The 22,819-nt window shown below is 33.8% G+C and overlaps 1 protein-coding gene and 8 long non-coding RNA genes across 13 annotated transcripts in view; all 9 read left to right on the top strand.

Annotated features, from left to right (window-relative positions):
- The window catches only part of LOC149248464 (uncharacterized), a 78,399-nt gene extending 75,265 nt beyond the window's left edge, over window positions 1-3,134 (top strand). Inside the window, exon 3 of the long non-coding RNA XR_016265737.1 lies at window positions 3,051-3,134. This is a non-coding gene — a long non-coding RNA (uncharacterized LOC149248464). The remainder of the gene's footprint in view (window positions 1-3,050) is intronic.
- A 984-nt stretch (window positions 3,135-4,118) lies between these two features.
- On the top strand, window positions 4,119-6,259 carry LOC149248463 (uncharacterized). The gene is made up of 4 exons (XR_016265736.1): window positions 4,119-5,243; window positions 5,647-5,785; window positions 5,882-5,970; window positions 6,180-6,259. It is a non-coding gene; the product is annotated as an uncharacterized LOC149248463 (long non-coding RNA).
- Window positions 6,260-6,518: 259 nt separating this feature from the next.
- Window positions 6,519-8,876, top strand: LOC149248462 (uncharacterized). 4 transcript variants are annotated; one of them, XR_016265734.1, is made up of 6 exons: window positions 6,519-6,844; window positions 6,957-6,988; window positions 7,085-7,162; window positions 7,300-7,360; window positions 7,516-8,105; window positions 8,203-8,876. It is a non-coding gene; the product is annotated as an uncharacterized LOC149248462 (long non-coding RNA). The 4 variants fall into 4 exon arrangements; XR_016265733.1 differs by having other exon boundaries at window positions 7,085-7,360; XR_016265732.1 differs by having other exon boundaries at window positions 7,085-8,105; window positions 8,203-8,291; window positions 8,501-8,876.
- Window positions 8,877-8,926: 50 nt separating this feature from the next.
- Window positions 8,927-9,510, top strand: LOC149248461 (uncharacterized). The gene is made up of 3 exons (XR_016265730.1): window positions 8,927-9,129; window positions 9,242-9,273; window positions 9,378-9,510. It is a non-coding gene; the product is annotated as an uncharacterized LOC149248461 (long non-coding RNA).
- Window positions 9,511-9,685: 175 nt separating this feature from the next.
- Window positions 9,686-10,351, top strand: LOC149248460 (uncharacterized). The gene is made up of 3 exons (XR_016265735.1): window positions 9,686-9,762; window positions 10,017-10,123; window positions 10,238-10,351. It is a non-coding gene; the product is annotated as an uncharacterized LOC149248460 (long non-coding RNA).
- Window positions 10,352-10,845: 494 nt separating this feature from the next.
- LOC149248459 (uncharacterized) lies at window positions 10,846-11,561 on the top strand. Its single transcript, XR_016265729.1, has 3 exons — window positions 10,846-10,928; window positions 11,032-11,120; window positions 11,332-11,561. It is a non-coding gene; the product is annotated as an uncharacterized LOC149248459 (long non-coding RNA).
- Window positions 11,562-12,223: 662 nt separating this feature from the next.
- Window positions 12,224-20,305, top strand: LOC149248458 (uncharacterized). Of its 2 annotated transcripts, XR_016265727.1 has the most exons (12): window positions 12,224-12,303; window positions 12,633-12,743; window positions 13,134-13,221; window positions 13,311-13,395; window positions 15,511-15,586; window positions 17,904-18,227; window positions 18,340-18,371; window positions 18,467-18,682; window positions 18,816-18,926; window positions 19,306-19,386; window positions 19,647-19,735; window positions 19,948-20,305. It is a non-coding gene; the product is annotated as an uncharacterized LOC149248458 (long non-coding RNA). The 2 variants fall into 2 exon arrangements; XR_016265728.1 differs by lacking the exons at window positions 15,511-15,586; window positions 17,904-18,227; window positions 18,340-18,371; ... (3 more) ...; window positions 19,647-19,735; window positions 19,948-20,305 and adding exons at window positions 13,604-13,697; window positions 13,947-14,300; window positions 14,426-14,457; ... (1 more) ...; window positions 14,796-14,906; window positions 15,300-15,493.
- An 83-nt stretch (window positions 20,306-20,388) lies between these two features.
- LOC149248457 (uncharacterized) lies at window positions 20,389-21,808 on the top strand. The gene is made up of 5 exons (XR_016265726.1): window positions 20,389-20,554; window positions 20,667-20,698; window positions 21,031-21,141; window positions 21,538-21,618; window positions 21,714-21,808. It is a non-coding gene; the product is annotated as an uncharacterized LOC149248457 (long non-coding RNA).
- A 455-nt stretch (window positions 21,809-22,263) lies between these two features.
- Window positions 22,264-22,819, top strand: part of LOC149248456 (sugar transporter ERD6-like 6) — a 28,359-nt gene continuing 27,803 nt past the window's right edge. Inside the window, exons 1-2 of the mRNA XM_089458448.1 lie at window positions 22,264-22,646; window positions 22,759-22,790. The gene's annotated coding sequence lies outside the window, so the exon portion shown is untranslated. The remainder of the gene's footprint in view (window positions 22,647-22,758; window positions 22,791-22,819) is intronic.

The raw sequence follows: 22,819 nt of genomic DNA, 5'->3' as shown, positions 1-22,819 counted from the left end.
ACCACCTGAGCCAACATTCCAGCAATTCGAATTGTTGGGCTGGGGGACAACGTAGAGGCCACACAACAAATTTTTGTGGTACTTGGGAACAACTGAGTTGGGCCAAGAGATCCTTCGGGGAGTCAGGTTTTGGATAGCACAGGTGAACCAACATTTTGGAGAAGTTTTCAGGTGGATTTATAGGCAGTTTCCAGCAAGTTGAAATTGGTAGCTAGAGCTGAGGTGAGGCTCCAAGGGGGTCGAAAATTAGAAGTCTAAACCAGCCAAAATCCTTTCTGGGTTTTTGAAAAGGATCCCAAATATAAAGTTTCATAATTTTATGAGCACTAGAGGTGGGGTTTTAAGCTGAATCTTTGCAGCAGACAATGTAGAATAACTGGGGATCGAATAGTGCCTTTAGGGGTCAAGTTTGGGAAGTCCAAATCGGGCCAAACCATTTTTGGGTTTTTGTGGGTTTTGGCCAAGAAGTCTGGGGTTAAAAGAATATAAATTTATGGGCAGTTTTAGTGCACCTCCCAGCCATTCGAACTTCAACAGAGCAATAGTTTCTAGGCAGCGCAGATTGGTGCAGCAGCTAGGAAACCTTCAACTCAACCATTTTCCTACTTGGGTTTGGTCCTGCTTGTCCTTTCAGACAAGCCCAGGTGCACCGTTCCATCATCTATTGTATTTGACTTGCAGAAATATAATAAAATGGCTCAGAAGTTCTCCATTTGGAGCTTTTATATAGGTGTTTGCTGAATATTTCGTTTTTGTAATTTGTTGCATGTATTATTTTATTGTTATCACTTGTATTCCTATTAAGGATCATTACACCCAACTTCGTTATATTAATCAACTGTTAATACAACAGCTTAGGGCTCATGTATGAGGGATAATGGCCCTCATACATCCACTAGTATAAGTATACAAGGATAAGATACACTGGCGATCTAGGGATAATGGTCCTCATATATCCACTAGTACAAGTATACAAGAATAAGATACACTAACGATCTAATTGATGTAGAGCTCAATCACAGCTACTTTGCCATATCCAAAACACACTGCCTTTATCAATGCACCAACTCCTTTAGGCCATTGAACTCGGCTCTCCAATCTGCCCTCTAGCTGATCATAAGTCCATCTATAACCAACACATAAGGTCTTCATGATCACTAGTAGCTCCTTCATCCTTCAAGGCCACAAGACTTTGAGTCTTCTTGCCCACTGCTGCTCCTCAACTACATAGGGACTTCTTGTCTTCCTACGCTACTCAAATGAAGACAAACATAGGGGAGGAGGGTTGCCTCCTATCACTGCTAGAAGTGCTTCTACAACAATGAGCACATCAACTCTGCCTCTCCTATCAGCTCAGTAGTCCTTCAATGCATTGCACTTAGGGCACCCTTGGAAACCTCCTTGTTGCCCTCTAACATCCTTGAGATTACCAACACAAATTTGTCCTATACTAGGACCGCCAACCTCCTAGCAAACCATCAACTTAGAGAGCATTTACCTCTGATTAAGGGAACCTTCTTCCAGTTGTCTGCAACTAGGTCTAAACAGAATCGTCTTGAAGTTTTTCGGCCTTGTTAGGGCACCAGACCAACCCTCAACTAGTCCTTAAAACAACTTCCAATCTCTGCGTCCTCCCTTCCATACGACCTGTCCCTAACAACGTTGCTCCTCTAGTGTATTGCGACCTTATTTTAAGTCGTTCCAACCAAGGTTCAACACCTAAACAAGGGTTCGTCCTGCATTCTACTTCACTCGTACCTGCAATGGATATAAGACAAACCTAAAATAATCCCAAAACCTCCATGTCCTTGTCCTCTTTCCTAAGTTGCAACTGCCTCACTTCAAATGCTGTCACATATGATATATTTGCACTTGGTTGACGCCTTCTAACCTCAATGAGTCCCTTTATTTATATGTTTCATGGGTGGCACAACCAACCCTCTTCTAGGGTTGTCCTAAACCAAGGCCGACCTAATTTTTGTGACACTTTGCCCTCACATAATCTTCAAAAAATATTTTCTCCATTTCTAGACCTCCAATTTGAGTGATTTTCGCTGCCCCTTGCTCCTCTAGGGATCCTCTAACACCTCTATGTGTCAAATCACTCAACCTATTCTTGTTTTTGAGCCCCCGTTCCAAGCCCACAAAGCACTTTTGTGGCAATATCAGGAAGAATAATAATGCCATTAGGTTGTCTTCTATAAATGATTTACTAATCCAGCGCCCCTTACAAACTTAAAGCCAGATGAACCTACTTGAATGCATTTATAAATGAACCCCTCCAAGCCCACAAAGCACTTTTGTGGCAATATCAGGAAGAATAATAATGCCATTAGGTTGTCTTCTATAAATGATTTACTAATCCAGCGCCCCTTACAAACTTAAAGCCAGATGAACCTACTTGAATGCATTTATAAATGAACCCTTCCTCCTTTTTATACTATTTTTGCTAACATTACTTTAGGGCCAAACCCCTAAAATTATGATTATATAAATAGGGTTGATCTGCCTACAAGTATTTCTCCTACATAGGTTTGCTTTCTTGAACGTGTTTTCTTTTGTTTTTCTCTAGTCTTATTTTTAATCAGAGTTCAATCTTGAATTAACCTTTCAAATAAGCTACCATGCTTGTTGTCCCATTCGTAATTGTTGTTGGTATCAAATTTGCTTGGAAATGTTTTCATAATATTGTTGATCTCTAAGTAAGATTTTTCATAAAATGTTTTGATATTTGTTCCGTGTTTCTTAGAACATTTTGTATGTATTTAATATTACTCAATATTTTTTTTGGTGTGTAGGGTGTCCTGGTTGGACATCAATGCATTTTGGGGTTCTAGATCAATGTTTTTCTTTACTTGTTTTATTTTTGTTAGTTTTGTTGTTTTTTTGTTGTTGTTGGTTCCTATTTGGTGTAAAACCCATGCATGCTTTGATATGGAAACCTATTTTGCAGCAACATATATGTATGTTCGCATATGTGTTTTTGTTTAAATTTGAGACATCTTACATTATTAATCATTTGTTTAATTATTGAATGTAATGCAATGTAGGTAAAGGAATGTGGAGGATTTGTGATGAAACTATTGAACTATTTCCATGAAAGAGACATTGTAGTAGAGTGCAAAGGTTGAGGTTGGTTTTCTTTTGTGCAAATGGCATGTATGATCTGCTATGTAATCTTTCTTAATACAAATACTCTAGATCTCCTCCCTCCTTACATAGTTAGTGTTTATGATTTTTGGGGTTTGCATAAGATGTATTTTCTAGTGAATAAGATTACTTATGATATTTTCAGTCTCCACTAAGGTTTCTCATAAGATATTGTGATTTTTGTTTCATAATTCTCACAATATTTGATGTGTATTTAATATCTGTCAAAATATTTTTCAGTCTCTATTTAATACTTATTTATTATTTGATATGCAGGATGTCCTTGGTTCGCCATGGATGCTTTAGTTATGGTGCAGAGTCTATTCTTATTTGTCTTTTTGTCTTTATTTTTATTTTTTTATTTTTGTTATTTTTGTATTTTTGGTTATATTGTTTTCTTTGTTGTTTTATTTTATATTTTTCATGTTATGGTTGTTATATCTTTTATATTCGTGAGCATGGCCATGCTAATTTATAGTTTGATATTTATTTATTATGTGTTTTTTTATTTAATTTTATTTTGTTCACATTTTCTTTTGGGTTGAATAGTGTGGGTTTAACAATGATCCATAGTCCTCAAGTGTAATGGGCAAAGGAAAATGAGGTATGTATGGGAGAATTTGCTTGTTTATGCATAAAGGTGACCAAGGTATGTATGGGCAACTTGTTTGTTACTAACATAATCATATGATTTTATGTCCATTTTTATTTAATTCATATGTTGCTCCATCATTGTATCATGTGTGGGTTTAGCGATGATCCATTGTCCTCAAGTGTAATGGGCGAAGACAAAGGAGGTATTTATGAGAGAATTTGCACGTTTATGCATAAATGTGACCAAGGTAAGTACGGGGAACTTATTTGTTACTAACATATATGTTGCTCTTTTAACTCATGTTAGCTCCGTCATTGTATCATGTGTGTTTTTGTTGAAATGTAGATGCAATACAAATTAAGGGTTGAATAGTGTAGAGGGATGACGTATGTGTTGCTTCAACTCATATGTTGCTCCATCATTGTATCATGTGTGTTTGTTGAAATGTAGATGCAATACAAATTAAGGGTTGAATAGTGTAGAGGGATGACATATATGTTGCTTCAACTCATATGTTGCTCCATCATTGTATCATGTGTGTTTGTTGAAATGTAGATGCAACAAAAATTAAGGATTGAATAGTGTGGGTTTAGTGATGATCCATAGTTCACAGGTATAATGGGAAAAGACGAAGGAGGGTATGTATATGTATGGGGGATTTGCTCCTTTATGCATAAAGGAGAACAAGGTATGTATGGGGAACTTGTTTTTTTGTACATAATTATAGAGTTTTATGTCAATTTATATTTAACTCGTATGTTGCTTCATCATTGTATCATGTGTGTTTGTTGAAATGTAGATGTCACATAGATTAAGAAAGGTGAAGGAACACTTAATTATATGGTTTTATGTCCATTTTTATTTAACTCATATGTTGCTCCATCATTGTATCATGTGTGTTTGTTGAAATGTAGATGCAATACAAATTAAGGGTTGGGTTGAATGGTGTGCAGGGATGACATATATGTTGCTTCTTTAACTCATATGTTGCTCCATCATTGTATCATGTGTGTTTGTTGAAATGTAGATGCAATACAAATTAAGGGTTGAATAGTGTGGGTTTAGGGATGATCCATAGTTCATAGGTATAATGGGAAAAGACGAAGGAGGTATGTATATGTATGGGGGATTTTCTCCTTTATGCATAAAGGAGAACAAGGTATGTATGGGGAACTTGTTTTTTAGTACATAATTATATAGTTATATGTCCATTCTTATTTAACTCATATGTTGTTTCATCATTGTATCATGTGTAAGATGAAGGAGGTATGTATATGTATGGGGGATTTGCTCCTTTATGCATAAAGGAGAACAAGGTATGTATGGGGAACTTGTTTTTTAGTACATAATTATATAGTTTTATGTCAATTCTTATTTAACTCATATGTTGCTTCATCATTGTATCATGTGTGTTTGTCGAAATGTAGATGTCACATAGATTAAGGAAGGTGAAGGAACACATGACACTACTATTCTCTTTGCGTGAGAGAGATAGAGGGTGAGTTATATTTTGTTACAAAACTCATTTTCAATTAGTTGCATATTATATTATTTGAGATTTATTTATATAATGAGTGTTATGCAAATGTGGGTAAAGCAAGGTGGTGCGTAGTATTGAGGAAACTGCAGATTTTTCAGAACTACGGATTTTTTTTTGTACTTGCAAATGTTTAGGAGAACAAAGGAAAAAAGTGTGTTTTGTTTTGGTTAGACATGGATATCTTCTCGTTCCATTACAATCATTCTCCTTCCCCCTTCCTTATTGAGGAATTATGATTTTTGGTCATTACATAAGATGTAGTTTTGCACAATATTACTCATAAGACATTTTGTTTTGGTTTATGATTTCTCATAATATCTTTAAGCATTTGTTTGGTACATTGTGTGGCAACTTAAACTAGGTCCTAACAACCCATGTTTACACGAGCACACTGGGTGAACCCATGGTTACACAAGCATACTGGGTGAACCCATGGTTACACAAGCATACTGGGCGAACCCATGGTTACACAAGTATAGTGGGTGAAGGTGAAGATTGAGGTGATATGTATAGTTCCATATGTGTGTAGTTAAATTCAAGGCATCTTACATTATTTGTCATCTATCTAATTACTGACCACATACGTTGTAATGCAGGTAATGCAAATGTTGAGAATCACTCACTAAAGTGTTTAAATGTATTTGTGAGTGGGAGATTGTGGTAGAGGTCAAAGGTAGAGGCAAAGGTATGTGTGAGTTTTCTTTTGGTGCAAATATTCATATATCATCCACTATTTACCTATATATGATCATTCCTCGTTATCTATTTAGGGTTTATGATTTTTAGTCTTTACATAAGTTGTACTTTCTAGTGCATAAAATTATTCATAATATCTCACAACATTTTGTGTATTTAGTTTTTTTATAATGTCTTATTGAGTGCAATGCAATGCAGATAATGGAATGTAAAGAATCACTAGCTAAACTACTGAAATATCTTTATCTGAGAGATAAAGGTAAAGACAAATGTAGAGGTGAGTTCTTTTTTTTGTGTAAAATCTATTTATGATTTGTTACGAGGTCTTTCTCATTTCAAATACAATGTTCTCCTCCCTCTTAACGATTTAGGTTTGATTAATTGTGCATAAGGTTACTCATAATCTTGTGCATAATGTTACTCATAATATTGTTGGTCTCTAATTAAGATTTCTCATAAGATATTTTGATATTTTTTTTTATGTTACTCACCATTGTGTATTTAATATTACTCATATTTTTTGTGTGCAGAGTGTTATTAGTTGGCCATCGACGCATTCTGGGGTTGCAGATTGGTGTCTCCATCTATTGTTTCTCTTTTCTTTTTATCTTTTTATAAGTTTTGTTGTTTTTTGTTATTGTTGTGATTTTCCCTATGTTTTGTTTATTTATTTATTTTATTTTTTCACATTTGTGAGCATGGCCATGCGAATTTGTAGTTTGATGTTTTTTTTCTTCTTATGCGCTCTCCTTTTCTATTTTTCTTGTTTATGTTCTTTTGTTTTGGGTTTGTGGGTGAGAAGGAAGCAATCAAACAAGTCATTTGGTTTAGTTCCAAAAGTGTAGTGGGCAATGGCAATGGAGGTATGTATTAAGGAATTTACTTGTTTACTGGTATATAGTTTTATCTTTTTTTAATTTAAGTCATTTGGTGTTTCATACTTATTTGTTTTGTTTGAATTTAAATGCAATGTAGGTTAAGGAAGACAGAGGAGCACTATAACAAAGGTAGAGGCAAAGCCATAATTATATGGTTTTATGTCCATTTTTATTTAACTCATATGTTGCTCCATCATTATATTATGTGTGTTTGTTGAAATGTAGATGCAATACAAATTAAGGGTTGAATAGTGTGGAGAGATGATCCATAGTCCACGAGTGTAATGGACAAAGGTGAAGAAGGTATGTATATGTATGGGGGGTTTGCATGTTTATGCATAAAGGTGAACAAGGTATGTATGTGGAACTTACTTGTTTGTTACTAAATAATTATATAGTTTAATGTCCATTTTTATTTAACTCATATGTTACTTCATAAGGGTTGAATAGTGTGGAGGGATGATCCATAGTTCACAAGTGTAATGGACAAAGGTGAAGAAGGTATGTATATGTATGGGGGTTTGCTTCTTTATGCATAAAGATGAACAAGGTATGCATGGGAACTTACTTGTTTGTTACTAAATAATTATATAGTTTTATGTCCACTTTTATTTAACCCATATGTTGTTTCATCATTGTATCTTGTGTGTTTGTAGAAATGTAGATGTCACATAGATTAAGAAAGGTGAAGGAACATGTGAAACTACTATTCTCTTTGTGTGAGAGGGATGTGGGTCACCGTAGCAAAGGTAGACCTTTGAAGCAAAGATAGAGGGTGAGTTATATTTTGTTACAAAACTCATTTTTAGATTAGATACATATTATAATATATGAGATTTATTTATATAATAAATGTTATGCAAATATGGGTAAAGTAAGCTGGTGTGTAGTAGTGAGGAAACTACAGAATTTTTTTGTATGAGAGATACTTGCAAATATTTAGGAGAACAAAGGAAAAAAGTGTGTTCTCTTTTGGTTAGACATGGATATCTTCTCGTTTCATTACGATCGTTCGCCTTTCCCCTTATTGAGGAATTATGATTTTTGGGCATTACATAAGATGTACTTTTGCATAATATTACTCATAAGACATTTTGTTTTGGTTTATAATTTCTCATAATATATTAATTATCTGTTTGGTACATTGTGTGGCAACTTAAACTTGGTCCTAACAACCCATGATTACATGAGCATGCTGGGTGAACCCATGGTTACACAAGCATAGTGGGTGAAGGCGAAGATTGAGGTGATATGCATGGTTCCATCTTCCTTGTACTTAAATTCAAGGCATCTTATGTTATTTGTCATCTATCTAATTATTGACCACGTACGTTGAAATGCAGGTAATGTAAATGTCGAGAATCACTAACTAAAGTGCTGAAATGTATTTGTGAGTGGGAGATTGTGTTAGAGTGCAAAGGGAGAGGCAAAGGTATGTGTGAGTTTTCTTTTGGAGCAAATATTCATATATCTTCCACTATTACCAATATACGATCATCCCTCGTTATTTATTTAGGGTTTACGGTTTTTATTCTTTACACAGGTTGTATTTTCTAGTGCATAAAATTATTCATAATATCTCACAACATTTTGTGAATTTAGTTTTTTTCGTAATGTCTTATTGAGTGCAAGGCAATGCAGAAAATTTGATGTGAAGAATCACTAGTTAAACAACTGAAATATATTTATGGAAGAGAGATTGTAGTAGTGTAAAGGTAAAGACAAAGGTTGAGGTGAGTTATTTTTTGTGCAAAATCTATTTATGATTTGTTACGAGGTCTTTCTCCTTTCAAATACAATGTTCTCCCATTGTGCATAAGATTACTCATAATCTTGTGCATAAGTTTACTCATAAAATTGTTGGTTTCTAAATAAGACTTCTCATAAGATATTTTGATATTTTTTTCATGCTACTCAATATTGTGTATTTAATATTACTCATATGTTTGGTGTGCAAGGTATTATTGGTTGGCCGTTGACACATTTTGGGGTTGCAGATTAGTACCTCTGTTTGTTGTTTCTCTTTTCTTTTTATTAGTTTTGTTGTTTTTTTCTTCTTGTTGCGATTTTCTCTTTGTTTTTTGTTTTTTTCTTTACATTTGTGAGCATGGCCATGCTACTTTATAGTTTGATATTTTTTTGTCTTATGCGCTCTCCTTTTCTATTTTTCTTGTTTTTGTTCTTTTGTTTTGGGTTTGTAGGTGAGAGGGAAGCAATCAAACAAGTCATTTGGTTTAGTTCCAAAAGTGTTGTGGGCAAAGCCAATGGAGGTATGTATCATGGAATCTACTTGTTTACTAGAATATAGTTTTATCATTTTTTAATTTAACTCATTTGGTGCTTCATACTTATCTATTTTGTTTGAATCTAAATGCAATGTAGGTTAAGGAAAACAGAGGAGCACTATAACAAAGGTAGAGGCAAAACCATAATTATATGGTTTTATGTCCATTTTTATTTAACTCATATACTCATATGTTGCTCCATCATTGTATCATGTGTGTTTGTTGAAATGTAGATGCAATACAAATTAAGGGTTGAATAGTGTGGAGGGATGATCCATAATTCACAAGTGTAATGGGCAAAGGTGAAGAAAGTATGTATATGTATGGGGGATTTGTTTGTTTATGCATAAAGGTGAACAAGGTGTGTATGGGGAACTTACTTCTTGTTTGTTATTACATAATTATACATAATTATATAGTTTTATTTCCATTTTTATTTAACTCATATGTTGCTTCATCAATATATCATGTATGTTTCTTGAAATATAGATGTGACATAGATTAAGAAAGGTGAAGGAACACGTGAAATTACTATTGTCTGTGAAATTACTATTGTCTTTGCGTGAGAGAGATGTGAGTCACTATAGCAAAGGTAGAGCTTTGAAGCAAAGATAAAGGGTGAGTTATATTTTGTTACAAAACTCATTTTTAAATTAGATGCAAATTATATTATTTGAGATTTATTTATATAATGAGTGTTATGCAAATTTGGGTAAAGCGAGGTGGTGCGTAGTATGAGAGAGACTTGCAAATGTTTAGGAGAACAAAGGAAAAAAGTGTGTTCTCTTTTGGTTAGACATGGATATCGTCTCGTTTCATTACAATCGTTCTCATACTTCATCATTGTATCGTGTGTGTTTGTTGAAATGTAGATGCAATACAAATTAAGGGTTGAATAGTGTGAAGGGATGATCCATAGTTCACAAGTGTAATGGGCAAAGGTGAAGAAGGTTATATGTATGACATAAAGGTGAACAAGGTATGTATGAGGAACTTACTTGTTTGTTACTACACAGTGATATAGTTTTATGTCCATTTTATTTAACTCATATATTACTTCATCATTTTATCATGTGTGTTTGTTGAAATGTAGATGTGACATAGATTAAGAAAGGTGAAGGAACACATGAAACTACTATTCTCTTTTGCGTGAGAAAGATGTGAGTCACCATAGCAAAGGTAGATCTTTGAAGCAAAGATAGAGGGTGAATTATATTTTGTTACAAACTCATTTTTAAATTAGATGCTCATTATATTCTTTGAGATTTATTTATATAATGAGTGTTATGCAAACATGGGTAAAGCAAGGTGGTGCGTAGTATCCAGGAAACTATAATTTTTTCGTTGTTGTTGTATGAGAGCGTCTTGCAAATGATGAGTGTTATGCAAACATGGGTAAAGCAAGGTGGTGCGTAGTATCCAGGAAACTATAATTTTTTTGTTGTTGTTGTATGAGAGCGTCTTGCAAATGTTTAGGAGAACAAGGGAAAAAAGTGTGGTCTCTTTTGGTTAGACATGGATATCTTCTCGTTTGATTACAATTGTTCTCTTGCCCTCTTCCTTTTTGAGGAATTATGATTTTTGGGCATTACATAAGATGTACTTTTGCATAATATTACTCATAAGACATTTTGTTTTGGTTTATGATTTCTCATAATATATCTAAGCATCTGTTTGGTACATTGTGTGGCAACTTAAACCAGGTCCTGATAACCCATGATTACACAAGCACACTGGGTGAAACCATGGCTACACAAGCATAGTTGGTGAAGGCGAAGATTGAGGTAATATGTATAGTTCCATCTACGTGCACTTAAATTCAAGGCATCCTACATTATTTGTCATATATCTAATTATTGATTATTGACCACGTACATTGTAATGCAGGTAATGTAAATGTGGAGAATCACTAACTAAAGTCTTGAAATGTATTTGTGAGTGGGAGATTGTGGTAGAGTGCAAAGGTAGAGGCAAAGGTATGTGTGAGTTTTATTTTGGTGCAAATATTCATAAATCATCCACTATTTACCTATATACAATCATCCCTCGTGTTCTATTTAGGGTTTATGATTTTTAGTCATTACATAAGTTGTACTTTTTAGTGCATAAAATATTCATAATATCTCACGACATTTTGTGTGTATTTAGTTTTTTTCATATTGTCTTATTGAGTGAAATGCAATGCAGATAATGGAATGTGAAGAATTGCTAGTTAAATTATTGGAATATATTTATCAGAGAGTGATTGTAGTAGTGTAAAGGTAAAGACACAGGTAGAGGTGAGTTCTTTTTTGTGCAAAGTTTGTTTATGATTTGTTACGAGGTCTTTCTCCTTTCAAATACAATGTTCTCCTCCCTCTTAACGATTTAGGTTTGATTAATTGTGCATAAGGTTACTCATAATATTGTTGGTCCCTAATTAGGATTTCTCATAAGATATTTTGATATTTTTTTCATGTTACTCAACATTGTGTATTTAATATTACTCAGATTTTTGTGTGCAGGGAGTTTTTTTTAGTTGGCCATCAACGCATTTTTGGGTTGCAGATTGGTGTCTCCATCTATTGTTTTTCTTTTCTTTTTATCTTTTTATTAGTTTTATTGTTTTTTGTTATTGTGGTGTTTTCATGTTGTTTTGTTTATTTTTGTTGTTTTTCACTTTTGTGAGCATGGCCATGCTACTTTGTAGTTTGTTGTTTTTACTTCTTATGCGCTCTCCTTTTCAATTTTTCTTGTTTTTGTTCTTTTTTTGGGTTTGTGGGTGAGAGGGAAGCAATCAAACAAGTCATTTGGTTTAGTTCCAAAAGTGTAGCGGGGAATGGAAATGGAGGTATGTATTAAGGAATTTACTTGTTTATTGGTATATAGTTTTATCCTTTTTTATTTTATTTTTAAAATTTAACTCATTTGGTGCTTCATACTTATCTCATGCGTTTAAATTTAAATGCAATGTAGGTTAAGGAAGACAAAGGAGCACTATAACAAAGGTAGAGGCAAAACCATAGTTATATGGTTTTATGTTCATTTATTTAACTCATATGTTGCTCCATCATTGTATCATGTGTGTTTGTTGAAATGTAGATGCGATACAAATTAAGGGTTGAGTACTGTGGAGGGATGATCCATAGTTCACAAGTGTAATGGGAAAAGGTGAAGAAGGTATGTATATGTATGGGGGATTTCCTTGTTTATGCATAAAAGTGAACAAAGATATGTATGGGGAACTTACTTGTTTGTTACTACATAATTATATAGTTTTATTTCCATTTTTATTTAACTCTTTTGTTGCTTGATCATTGTATCATGTGTGTTCGTTGAAATGTAGATGTGACATAGATTAAGAAAGGTGAAGGAACACGTGAAACTACTATTTTCTTTGTGTGAGAGTGACGTGAGTCACCACTACATGATTATATAGTTTTATTTCCATTTTTATTTAACTCATTTGTTGCTTCGTCATTGTATCATGTGTGTTTGTTGAAATGTAGATGTGACATAGATTAAGAAAGGTGAAGGAACTCGTGAAACTACTATTCTCTTTGCGTGAGAGAGACATGAGTCACCATAGCAAAGGTAGATCTTTGAAGCAAAGATAGAGAGTGAGTTATATTTTGTTACAAAACTCATTTTTAAATTACATGGATATTATATTATTTGAGATTTATTTATATAATGAGTGTTATGTAAATGTGGGTTAAAGCAAGGTGGTGTTTAGTATCGAGGAATCTTCAATTTTTTTTTGTATGAGAAAGACTTGCAAATGTTTAAGAGGACAAAGGAAAAAAATGTGTTCTCTTTTGGTTAGACATGGATATCTTCTCGTTTTACAATCGTTCTCCTTCCCCCTTCCTTGAGAAATTATGAATTTTGGGCATTACATAAGATGTACTTTTGCATAATATTACTGATAAGACATTTTGTTTTGGCTTATGATTTCTCATAATATATCTAAGCATCTGTTTGGTACATTGTGTGGCAACTTAAACCAGGTCCTAACAACCCATGATTACACAAGCATATTGGGTGAACCCATGGCTACACAAGCGTAGTGGGTCAAGGCGAAGGTTGTGGTGATATGTATGGTTCCATCTACGTGTACTTAAATTCAAGGCATCCTACATTATTTGTCATCTATCTAATAATTGAATACGTACATTGTAATGTAGGTAATGTAAAGGTGGAGAATCACTAACTAAAGTGTTAGTATTTGTGAGTGGGAGACTGTGGTAGAGTGCAAAGGTAGAGGCAAAGGTATGTGTGAGTTTTATTTTGGTGCAAATATTCATATATCATCCACTATTTACCTATATACCATCATCCCTCGTTATCTATTTAGGGTTTATGATTTTTAGTTTTTACATAATTTGTATTTTCTAATGCATAAATTATTCATAATATCTTACAACATTTTGTGTATTTAGTTTTTTCATAATGTCTTATTGAGTGAAATGCAATGCAGATAATGGAATGTGAAGAATCGCTAGTTAAACTATTGGAATATATTTATCAGAGAGTGATTGTAGTAGAGTGTAAAGGTAAAGACACAATTAGAGGTGAGTTCTTTTTTGTGCAAAGTTTGTTTATGATTTGTTACGAGGTCTTTCTCCTTTCATATACAATTTTCTCCTCCCTCTTAACGATTTAGGTTTGATTAATTGTGCATAAGGTTACTCATAATCTTGTGCATAAGATTACTCATAACATTGTTGGTCTCTAATTAAGATTTCTCATAAGATATTTTGATATTTTTTTCATGTTACTCAACATTGTGTATTTAATATTACTCATATTTTTGTGTGCAGGGAGTTATTAGTTGGCCATCGACATATTTTGGGGTTGCAGATTGGTGTCTCCATCTATTGTTTTTCTTTTCTTTTTATCTTTTTATTAGTTTTATTGTTTTTTGTTATTGTGGTGTTTTCCTGTTGTTTTGTTTATTTTTGTTGTTTTTCACTTTTGTGAGCATGGCCATGCTACTTTGTAGTTTGTTGTTTTTTCTTCTTATGTGTTCTCCTTTTCTATTTTTCTTGTTTTTTTCTTTTTTTTTTTGGGTTTGTGGGTGAGAGGGAAGCAATCAAACAAGTCTTTTGGTTTAGTTCCAAAAGAACAAGTCATTTGGTTTAGTTCCAAAAGTGTAGCGGGGAATGGAAATGGAGGTATGTATTAAGAAATTTACTTGTTTATTGGTATATAGTTTTATCCTTTTTTATTTTATTTTTAAAATTTAACTCATTTGGTGCTTCATACTTATCTCATGTGTTTAAATTTAAATGCAATTTAGGTTAAGGAAGACATAAGAGCACTATAACAAAGGTAGAGGCAAAACCATAGTTATATGGTTTTATGTTCATTTATTTAACTCATATGTTGCTCCATCATTGTATCATGTGTGTTTGTTGAAATGTAGATGCAATACAAATTAAGGGTTGAGTAGTGTGGAAGGATGATCCATAGTTCACAAGTGTAATGGGAAAAGGTGAAAAAGGTATGTATATATATGGGGTATTTCCTTGTTTATGCATAAAGGTGAACAAAGGTATGTATGGGGAACTTACTTGTTTGTTACTACATAATTATATAGTTTTATTTCCATTTTTATTTAACTCATTTGTTGCTTCATCATTGTATCATGTGTGTTTGTTGAAATGTAGATGTGACATAGATTAAGAAAGGTGAAGGAACACGTAAAACTACTATTCTCTTTGCGTGAGAGAGACATGAGTCACCATAGCAAAGGTAGACCTTTGAAGCAAAGATAGAGGGTGAGTTATATTTTGTTACAAAACTCATTTTTAAATTACATGGATATTATATTATTTGAGATTTATTTATATAATGAGTGTTATGCAAATGTGGGTTAAACAAGGTGGTGTGTAGTATCGAGGAAACTTCGATTTTTTTTTTTTTGGTATGAGAGAGACTTGCAAATGTTTAGGAGGACAAAGGAAAAAAATGTGTTCTCTTTTGGTTAGACATGGATATCTTCTTGTTTCATTACAATCGTTCTCCTTCCCCCTTGAGAAATTATGGTTTTAGTGCATTACATAAGATGTACTTTTGCATAATATTACTCATAAGACATTTTGTTTTGGTTTATGATTTCTCATAATATATCTACGCATTTGTTTGGTACATTGTGTGGTAACTTAAACTAGGTCCTAACAACCCATGATTACACAAGCATATTGGGTGAACCCATGGTTACACAAGCATAGTGGGTGGAGGCGAAGATTGAGGTGATATGTATGGTTTAGTCTTTATATAAATTGTACTTTCTAGTGCATAAAATTATTCATAATATCTCACAACATTTTGTGTGTATTTAGTCTTTTTTCATAATGTCTTATTGAGTGCAATGTAATGCAGATAATGGAATGTGAAGAATCACTAGTTAAACTATTGAAATATCTTTATTACAGAGAGATTGTAGTAGGGTGTAAAGGTAAGGACCAGTGTTGCAGGAATCGCCCCCCCCCCCCCCCGGATCCAAAGGCAGAATCGCGGATCGGAGCGAATCGATCCGGAATCCCCAGTGGAAGCGCGGATCCGTTTTTGAGGTGGCGCGATTCCGGGTTAAAAAAACGATTCCTGCCATTTGAGGTTGCGGCCCCCCGGAATCGCGCATCCCTGGACGCAACCTTGACGCAACCTGGACGCAACCTGGACGCAACCCACCAATATGACATCATTCTCATATAGGATTCCTAATACCATATAACTTGAGCATTGTAGCCTGAATATACGGTCTTACTGCTCTGAATACAATGTCAACTCAATGAATATACATTGAAAAAGGGCGGGTTGCGTGGCGCAACCGGAAGCGCAATCATCTACTGAACTGATGGATGCACTTCTATATATTCATATACTGTACCATCATACATAGGGATGCCATACATATTTGTGAGATTGATACACACACACACACATAAATATATACAACTGTTGAAGTTGAGGTCATGCATATACTGCTGTAATTAGAACATAGCAATACCATACTCAAGCTATTTGAGCAGTGATATCCATACATAATGCTAAGTGCATATAAGAATGAAGAAGTCTCTGCTTATAGGTTTATACCCATCATTGCCAATATTGGGAAGCCATACCAATATTGATCTATATGAGAAACGATAACATATATATGACTGAAGCAAGTGACATGTCCATATTGAATTGATGTCATGAACAAATGTCATAATGCAAAGAATCATACTGAAGCATATGCCAATGATCATATGACACTATTGGTAAATCATACCAGGAGCAAGAGCATAGCCATATAACGAACGTCCAATTATTCCAGAGGTGCAGTATCAAATTATCAATACACTGTGAGAGTAGATCTGAGAGACTTCCTTGTAAAGTCTGCAATTCTTGCTAATGTAGTTTGTTGCCCTTACCTTGCTTCAAATCACTGTGATCTTATGTCCAACTATGCTTCCACCTATGCTGATCTACTAGGTATTCAATGTACTGCTGGTGGGGCTTAAGGTTCCTCCTCAAGCCTCCTACAATTCACGGTTTTGCTACAGCAAGGTCTAGGTCTTCATATACATGAAAATATACTTGGTTATAACTGCACTGATCCTCAGGATGACTGTGGCCTGGGTAGAGGACCTTAACTAGGCCTTCACCCCCTCAAAACAGACCCCCCAAGCTGCTGTAGAAACAACCCTTCTTTGTGGCCTAGAGAAGAATGAGAATCTCCTTCGATGACAAGGAACCACCCCCCTTTACCTGTGCTGTTGCTTGAGATGACTGCAGCTAGGGCAGTAGGTCCCTTCTAGGCCTCTTGGCGCTCTCAAATCCTCCTCCTCATACAACTGTAGCAGCACCTTCCTGCAGCCTTGTAAACAGAGACAAACCCTCCACAAAATAGCACAGAAAAAGCATCAATACTTCTTGACTTGTGGACTGATCTAGCAAGTGAGATGCTGCCCTAAATAGTCTTGAATTAGCTCTCCAAGCCTCCTTGCTGGCTGCTTCCATTAGATGCTGAAGGAGGACTTTGCAATCATGGTTTGCATTTTCAAATTTGATTTGTGGCCTTCATGAGCAATTGAGCCTAGCTCTGACATATTCCCAAACTTGAATTCTAACAGTCCCTTGCTTGATAGAAACTTGATAACTTTCCTTGTGATTGCATTCCTTCTCTTGCTTGAGCTTGTCCTATGAAATTTTATAGGCATCAAGCAGTATCAAATTGATACTGATGTATGTTTGTAATAGCTAGAATATAGATGATTGTTGTACATACTAGTAACTACAATGGAATCATGGATGCCATATCTATCTTGATTTATGCAAAAATATGCATGTTTTCATGTCTTCTACAATTAATTTGGTATTTGGGATGTTTTTTTTGAGTATAAATGCAAAAAAATATATATATATATAGCAGACGCTTCCGCGGACGCTTCGCTTCCTAGATTTTTGGAAAATGACGCTTCCGCGCTCCGCGCTTCCGCTTCGCGCTTCCGCTTCGCTCCCGCTTCGTGCAACATTGGTAAGGACAAAGGTAGAGGTGCATCTTTTTGGTGCAAAGTTTGTTTCTGATTTGTTATGTGGTCTTTCTCCTTTCTAATACAACATTCTCCTCCCTCTTAACGATTTACGTTTGATTAATTGTGCATAAGGTTATTCATAATCTTGTGCATAAGGTTACTCATAATATTGTTGGTCTTCAATTAAGAATTCTCATAAGATATTTTACTCAAAATTGTGTATTTAATATTACTCATAATTTTGATGTGCAGGGTGTTATTAGTTGGCCATTGATGCATTTTGGGGTTGCATATTGGTGTTTCCGTCTGGTGTTTTTGTTTTCTTTTTATATTTTTATTAGTTTTTTTGCTTTTTTGTTATGTGATTTTCCTTTTGTTTTGTTTTTTTGTTTTTTGTTTTCATATTTGTGAGCATGGCCATGCTAATTTATAGTTTGATATTTTTTTGTCTTATGCGCTCTCCTTTTATATTTTTCTTGTTCTTGTTCTTTTGTTTTGGGTTTGTGGGTGAAAGGGAAGCAATCAAACAAGTCATTTGGTTTAGTTCCAAAAGTGTTGTGGGCAATGCCAATGGAGGTATGTATCAAGGAATTTACTTGTTTACTAGAATATAGTTTTATCATTTTTAAATTTAACTCATTTGGTGCTTCATACTTATCTATTTTGTTTGAATTCAAATGCAATGTAGGTTAAGGAAGACAAAGGAGCACTATAACAAAGGTAGAGGCAAAACCATAATTAATGGTTTTATGTCCATTTTTATTTAACTCACATGTTGCTCCATCATTGTATCATGTGTGTTTGTTTAAATGCAGATGCAATACAAATTAAGGAAGACAAAGGAGCACTAAAACAAAGGTAGAGGCAAAACCATAATTATATGGTTTTATGTCCATTTTTATTTGACTCACATGTTGCTCCATCATTGTATCATGTGTGTTTGTTGAAATGCAGATGCAATACAAATTAAGGGTTGAGTAGTGTGGAGGGATGATCCATAGTTCACAAGTGTAATGGGAAAAGGTGAAGAAGTATGTATATGTATGGGGGATTTCCTATGGAGAACGAACTTGTTTGTTACTACATAATTATATAGTTTTATGTCCATTTTTATTTAACTCATGTTGCTTTATCATTGTATCATGTGTGTTTGTTGAAATGTAGATGTGAAATATATTAAGAAAGGTGAAGGAACACGTGAAACCACTGTTCTCTTTGCGTGAGAGAGATGTGAGTCACCATAGCAAAGGTAGACCTTTGAAGCAAAAATAGAGGGTGAGTTGTACTTTGTTACAAAACACATTTTTAAACTAGATGCATATTATATATATTATGAGTGTTATGCAAATGTGGGTAAAGCAAGGTGGTGTGTAGTATTGAGGAAACTATGGATTTTTTTTGTTTGAGAGAGACTCTCAAATGTTTGGGAGAACAAAGGAAAAAAATGTGTTCTGTTTTGGTCAGACATGGATATCTTCTCGTTTCGTTACAATCATTCTCATTCCCCCTTCATTATTGAGGAATTATGATTTTTGGTCATTACATCAAATGTACTTTTGCATAATATTACTCATAAGACATTTTGTTTTGGTTTATTATTTCTCTTAATATATCTAAACATCTATTTGGTATATTATGTGGCAACTTAAACCAGGTCCTAACAACCCATGATTACACAAGCATATTGGGTGAACCCATGGTTACACAAGCATAGTGGGTGGAGGCGAAGATTGAGGTGATATGTATGGTTCCATTTGTTTGTACTTAATTCAAGGCATCTTACATTATTTGTCATCTATCTAATTATTGACCATGTACGTTGTAATACAGGGAATATAAATGTCGAGAATCACTAACTAAAGTGTTGAAATGTGCATAGTGGGTGGAGGCGAAGATTGAGGTGATATGTATGGTTCCATTTGTTTGTACTTAATTCAAGGCATCTTACATTATTTGTCATCTATCTAATTATTGACCATGTACGTTGTAATACAGGGAATATAAATGTCGAGGATCACTAACTAAAGTGTTGAAATGTATTTGTCAGTGGGAGATTGTGGTAGAGTGCAAATGCAAAGGCAAAGGTATGTGTGAGTTTTCTTTTGGTGCAAATATTCATATATCATGCACTATTTACCTATATATGATCATCCCTTGTTATATATTTAGGGTTTATGATTTTTAGTCTTTATATAAATTGTACTTTCTAGTGCATAAAATTATTCATAATATCTCACAACATTTTGTGTGTATTGACTCTTTTTCATAATGTCTTATTGAGTGCAATGCAATGCAGATAATGGAATGTGAAGAATCGCTAGTTAAACTACTAATTACAAAGAGATTGTAGTAGAGTGTAAAGGTAAGGACAAAGGTAGAGGTGCGTTCTTTTTGGTGCAAAGTTTGTTTATGATTTGTTATGCGGTCTTTCTCCTTTCTAATACAACATTCTCCTCCCTCTTAACGATTTAGGTTTGATTAATTGTGCATAAGGTTACTCATAATATTGTTGGTCTTTAATTAAGATTTCTCATAAGATATTTTGATATTTTTTTCATGTTACTCAAAATTGTGTATTTAATATTACTCATAATTTTGATGTGCAGGGTGTTATTAGTTGGTCATCGATGCATTTTGGGGTTGCATATTGGTGTTTTTGTTTTCTTTTTATATTTTTATTAGTTTTTTTGTTATGTGATTTTCCTTTTGTTTTTTTTTGTTTTTTTTTTTCATATTTGTGAGCATGGCCATGCTAATTTGTAGTTCGACATTTTTTCTTCTTATGTGCTCTCCTTTTATTTTCTTGTTTTTGTTCTTTTGTTTTGGGTTTGTGGGTGAGAGGGAAGCAATCAAACAGGTCGTTTGGTTTAGTTCCAAAAGTGTAGTGGGCAATGGCAATGGAGGTATGTATTAAGGAATTTACTTGTTTACTGCTATATAGTTTTATCCTTTTTTAATTTAACTCATTTAGTGCTTTATACTTATCTCATTTGTTTAAATTTAAATGCAATGTAGGTTAAGGAAGACAAAGGAGCACTATAACAAAGGTAGAGGCAAAACCATAATTATATAGTTTTATGTTCATTAATTTAACTCATATGTTGCTCCATCATTGTATCATGTGTGTTTGTTGAAATGCAATACAAATTAAGGGTTGAGTAGTGTGGAGGGATGATCCTTAGTTCACAAGTGTGATGGGAAAAGGTGAAGAAGTATGTATGTGTATGGGGGATTTCCTTGTTCACCTTTTGATAAAGGTGAACAATGTATGTATGGAGAACGAACTTGTTTGTTACTACATAATTATATAGTTTTATGTCCATTTTTATTTAACTCATGTTGCTTTATCATTGTATCATGTGTGTTTGTTGAAATGTAGATGTGAAATATATTAAGGAAGGTGAAGGAACACGTGAAACTATTGTTCTCTTTGCGTGAGAGAGATGTGAGTCACCATAACAAAGGTAGACCTTTGAAGCAAAAATAGAGGGTGAGTTGTACTTTGTTACAAAACACATTTTTAAATTAGATGCATATTATATATATTTGATATTTATTTATATAATGAGTGTTATGCAAATGTGGGTAAAGCAAGGTGGTGTGTAGTACTGAGGAAACTATGGATATTTTTTGTATGAGAGAGACTCGCAAATGTTTGGGAGAACAAATGAAAAAAGTGTGTTCTGTTTTGGTTAGACATGGATATCTTCTTGTTTCATTACAATCATTCTCCTCCCGCCTTCCTTATTGAGGAATTATGATTTTTGGTCATTGCATCAGATGTACTTTTGCATAATATTACTCATAAGACATTTTGTTTTGGTTTATGATTTCTCTTAATATATCTAAACATCTATTTGGTATATTATGTGGCAACTTAAACCAGGTCCTAACAACCCATGATTACACAAGCATATTGGGTGAACCCATGGTTACACAAGCATAGTGGGTGGAGGCGAAGATTGAGGTGATATGTATGGTTCCATCTGTTTGTACTTAATTCAAGGCATCTTACATCATTTGTCATCTATCTAATTATTGACCATGTACGTTGTAATACAGGGAATATAAATGTCGAGAATCACTAACTAAAGTGTTGAAATGTATTTGTCAGTGGGAGATTGTGGTAGAGTGCAAATGCAAAGGCAAAGGTATGTGTGAGTTTTCTTTTGGTGCAAATATTCATATATCATGCACTATTTACCTATATATGATCATCCCTTGTTATGTATTTAGGGTTTATGATTTTTAGTCTTTATATAAATTGTACTTTCTAGTGCATAAAATTATTCATAATATCTCACAACATTTTGTGTGTATTTAGTCTTTTTCATAATGTCTTATTGAGTGCAATGCAATGCAAATAATGGAATGTGAAGAATCACTAGTTAAACTACTAATTACAGAGAGATTGTAGTAGAGTGTAAAGGTAAGGACAAAGGTAGAGGTGCGTTCTTTTTGGTGCAAAGTTTGTTTATGATTTGTTATGCGGTCTTTCTCCTTTCTAATACAACATTCTCCTCCCTCTTAACGATTTAGGTTTGATTAATTGTGCATAAGGTTACTCATAATATTGTTGGTCTTTAATTAAGATTTCTCATAAGATATTTTGATATTTTTTTTCATGTTACTCAAAATTGTGTATTTAATATTACTCATAATTTTGATGTGCAGGGTGTTATTAGTTGGTCATCGATGCATTTTGGGGTTGCATATTGGTGTTTCCATCTGGTGTTTTAGTTTTCTTTTTATATTTTTATTAGTTTTTTTTTTTTTTTTGTTATGTGATTTTCCTTTTGTTTTGTTTTTTTGTGTTTTTTTTCATATTTGAGCATGGCCATGCTAATTTGTAGTTCGACCATTTTTTTTCTTATGCGCTCTCCTTTTTTATTTTCTTGTTTTTGTTCTTTTGTTTTGGGTTTGTGGGTGAGAGGGAAGCAATCAAACAGGTTGTTTGGTTTAGTTCCAAAAGTGTAGTGGGCAATGGCAATGGAGGTATGTATTAAGGAATTTACTTGTTTACTGCTATATAGTTTTATCCTTTTTTAATTTAACTCATTTAGTGCTTTATACTTATCTCATTTGTTTAAATTTAAATGCAATGTAGGTTAAGGAAGACAAAGGAGCACTATAACAAAGGTGAGGCAAAACCATAATTATATAGTTTT

This window comes from Pinus tabuliformis, chromosome 7 (genome assembly GCF_031772625.1).
Source record: "Pinus tabuliformis cultivar Carrire ecotype Pingquan chromosome 7, CPIR1, whole genome shotgun sequence".
Lineage (NCBI taxonomy): Eukaryota > Viridiplantae > Streptophyta > Pinopsida > Pinales > Pinaceae > Pinus > Pinus tabuliformis.
Note: the sequence above shows the minus strand (reverse complement) of the source record. Positions and strands in the feature narration are given on the sequence as shown.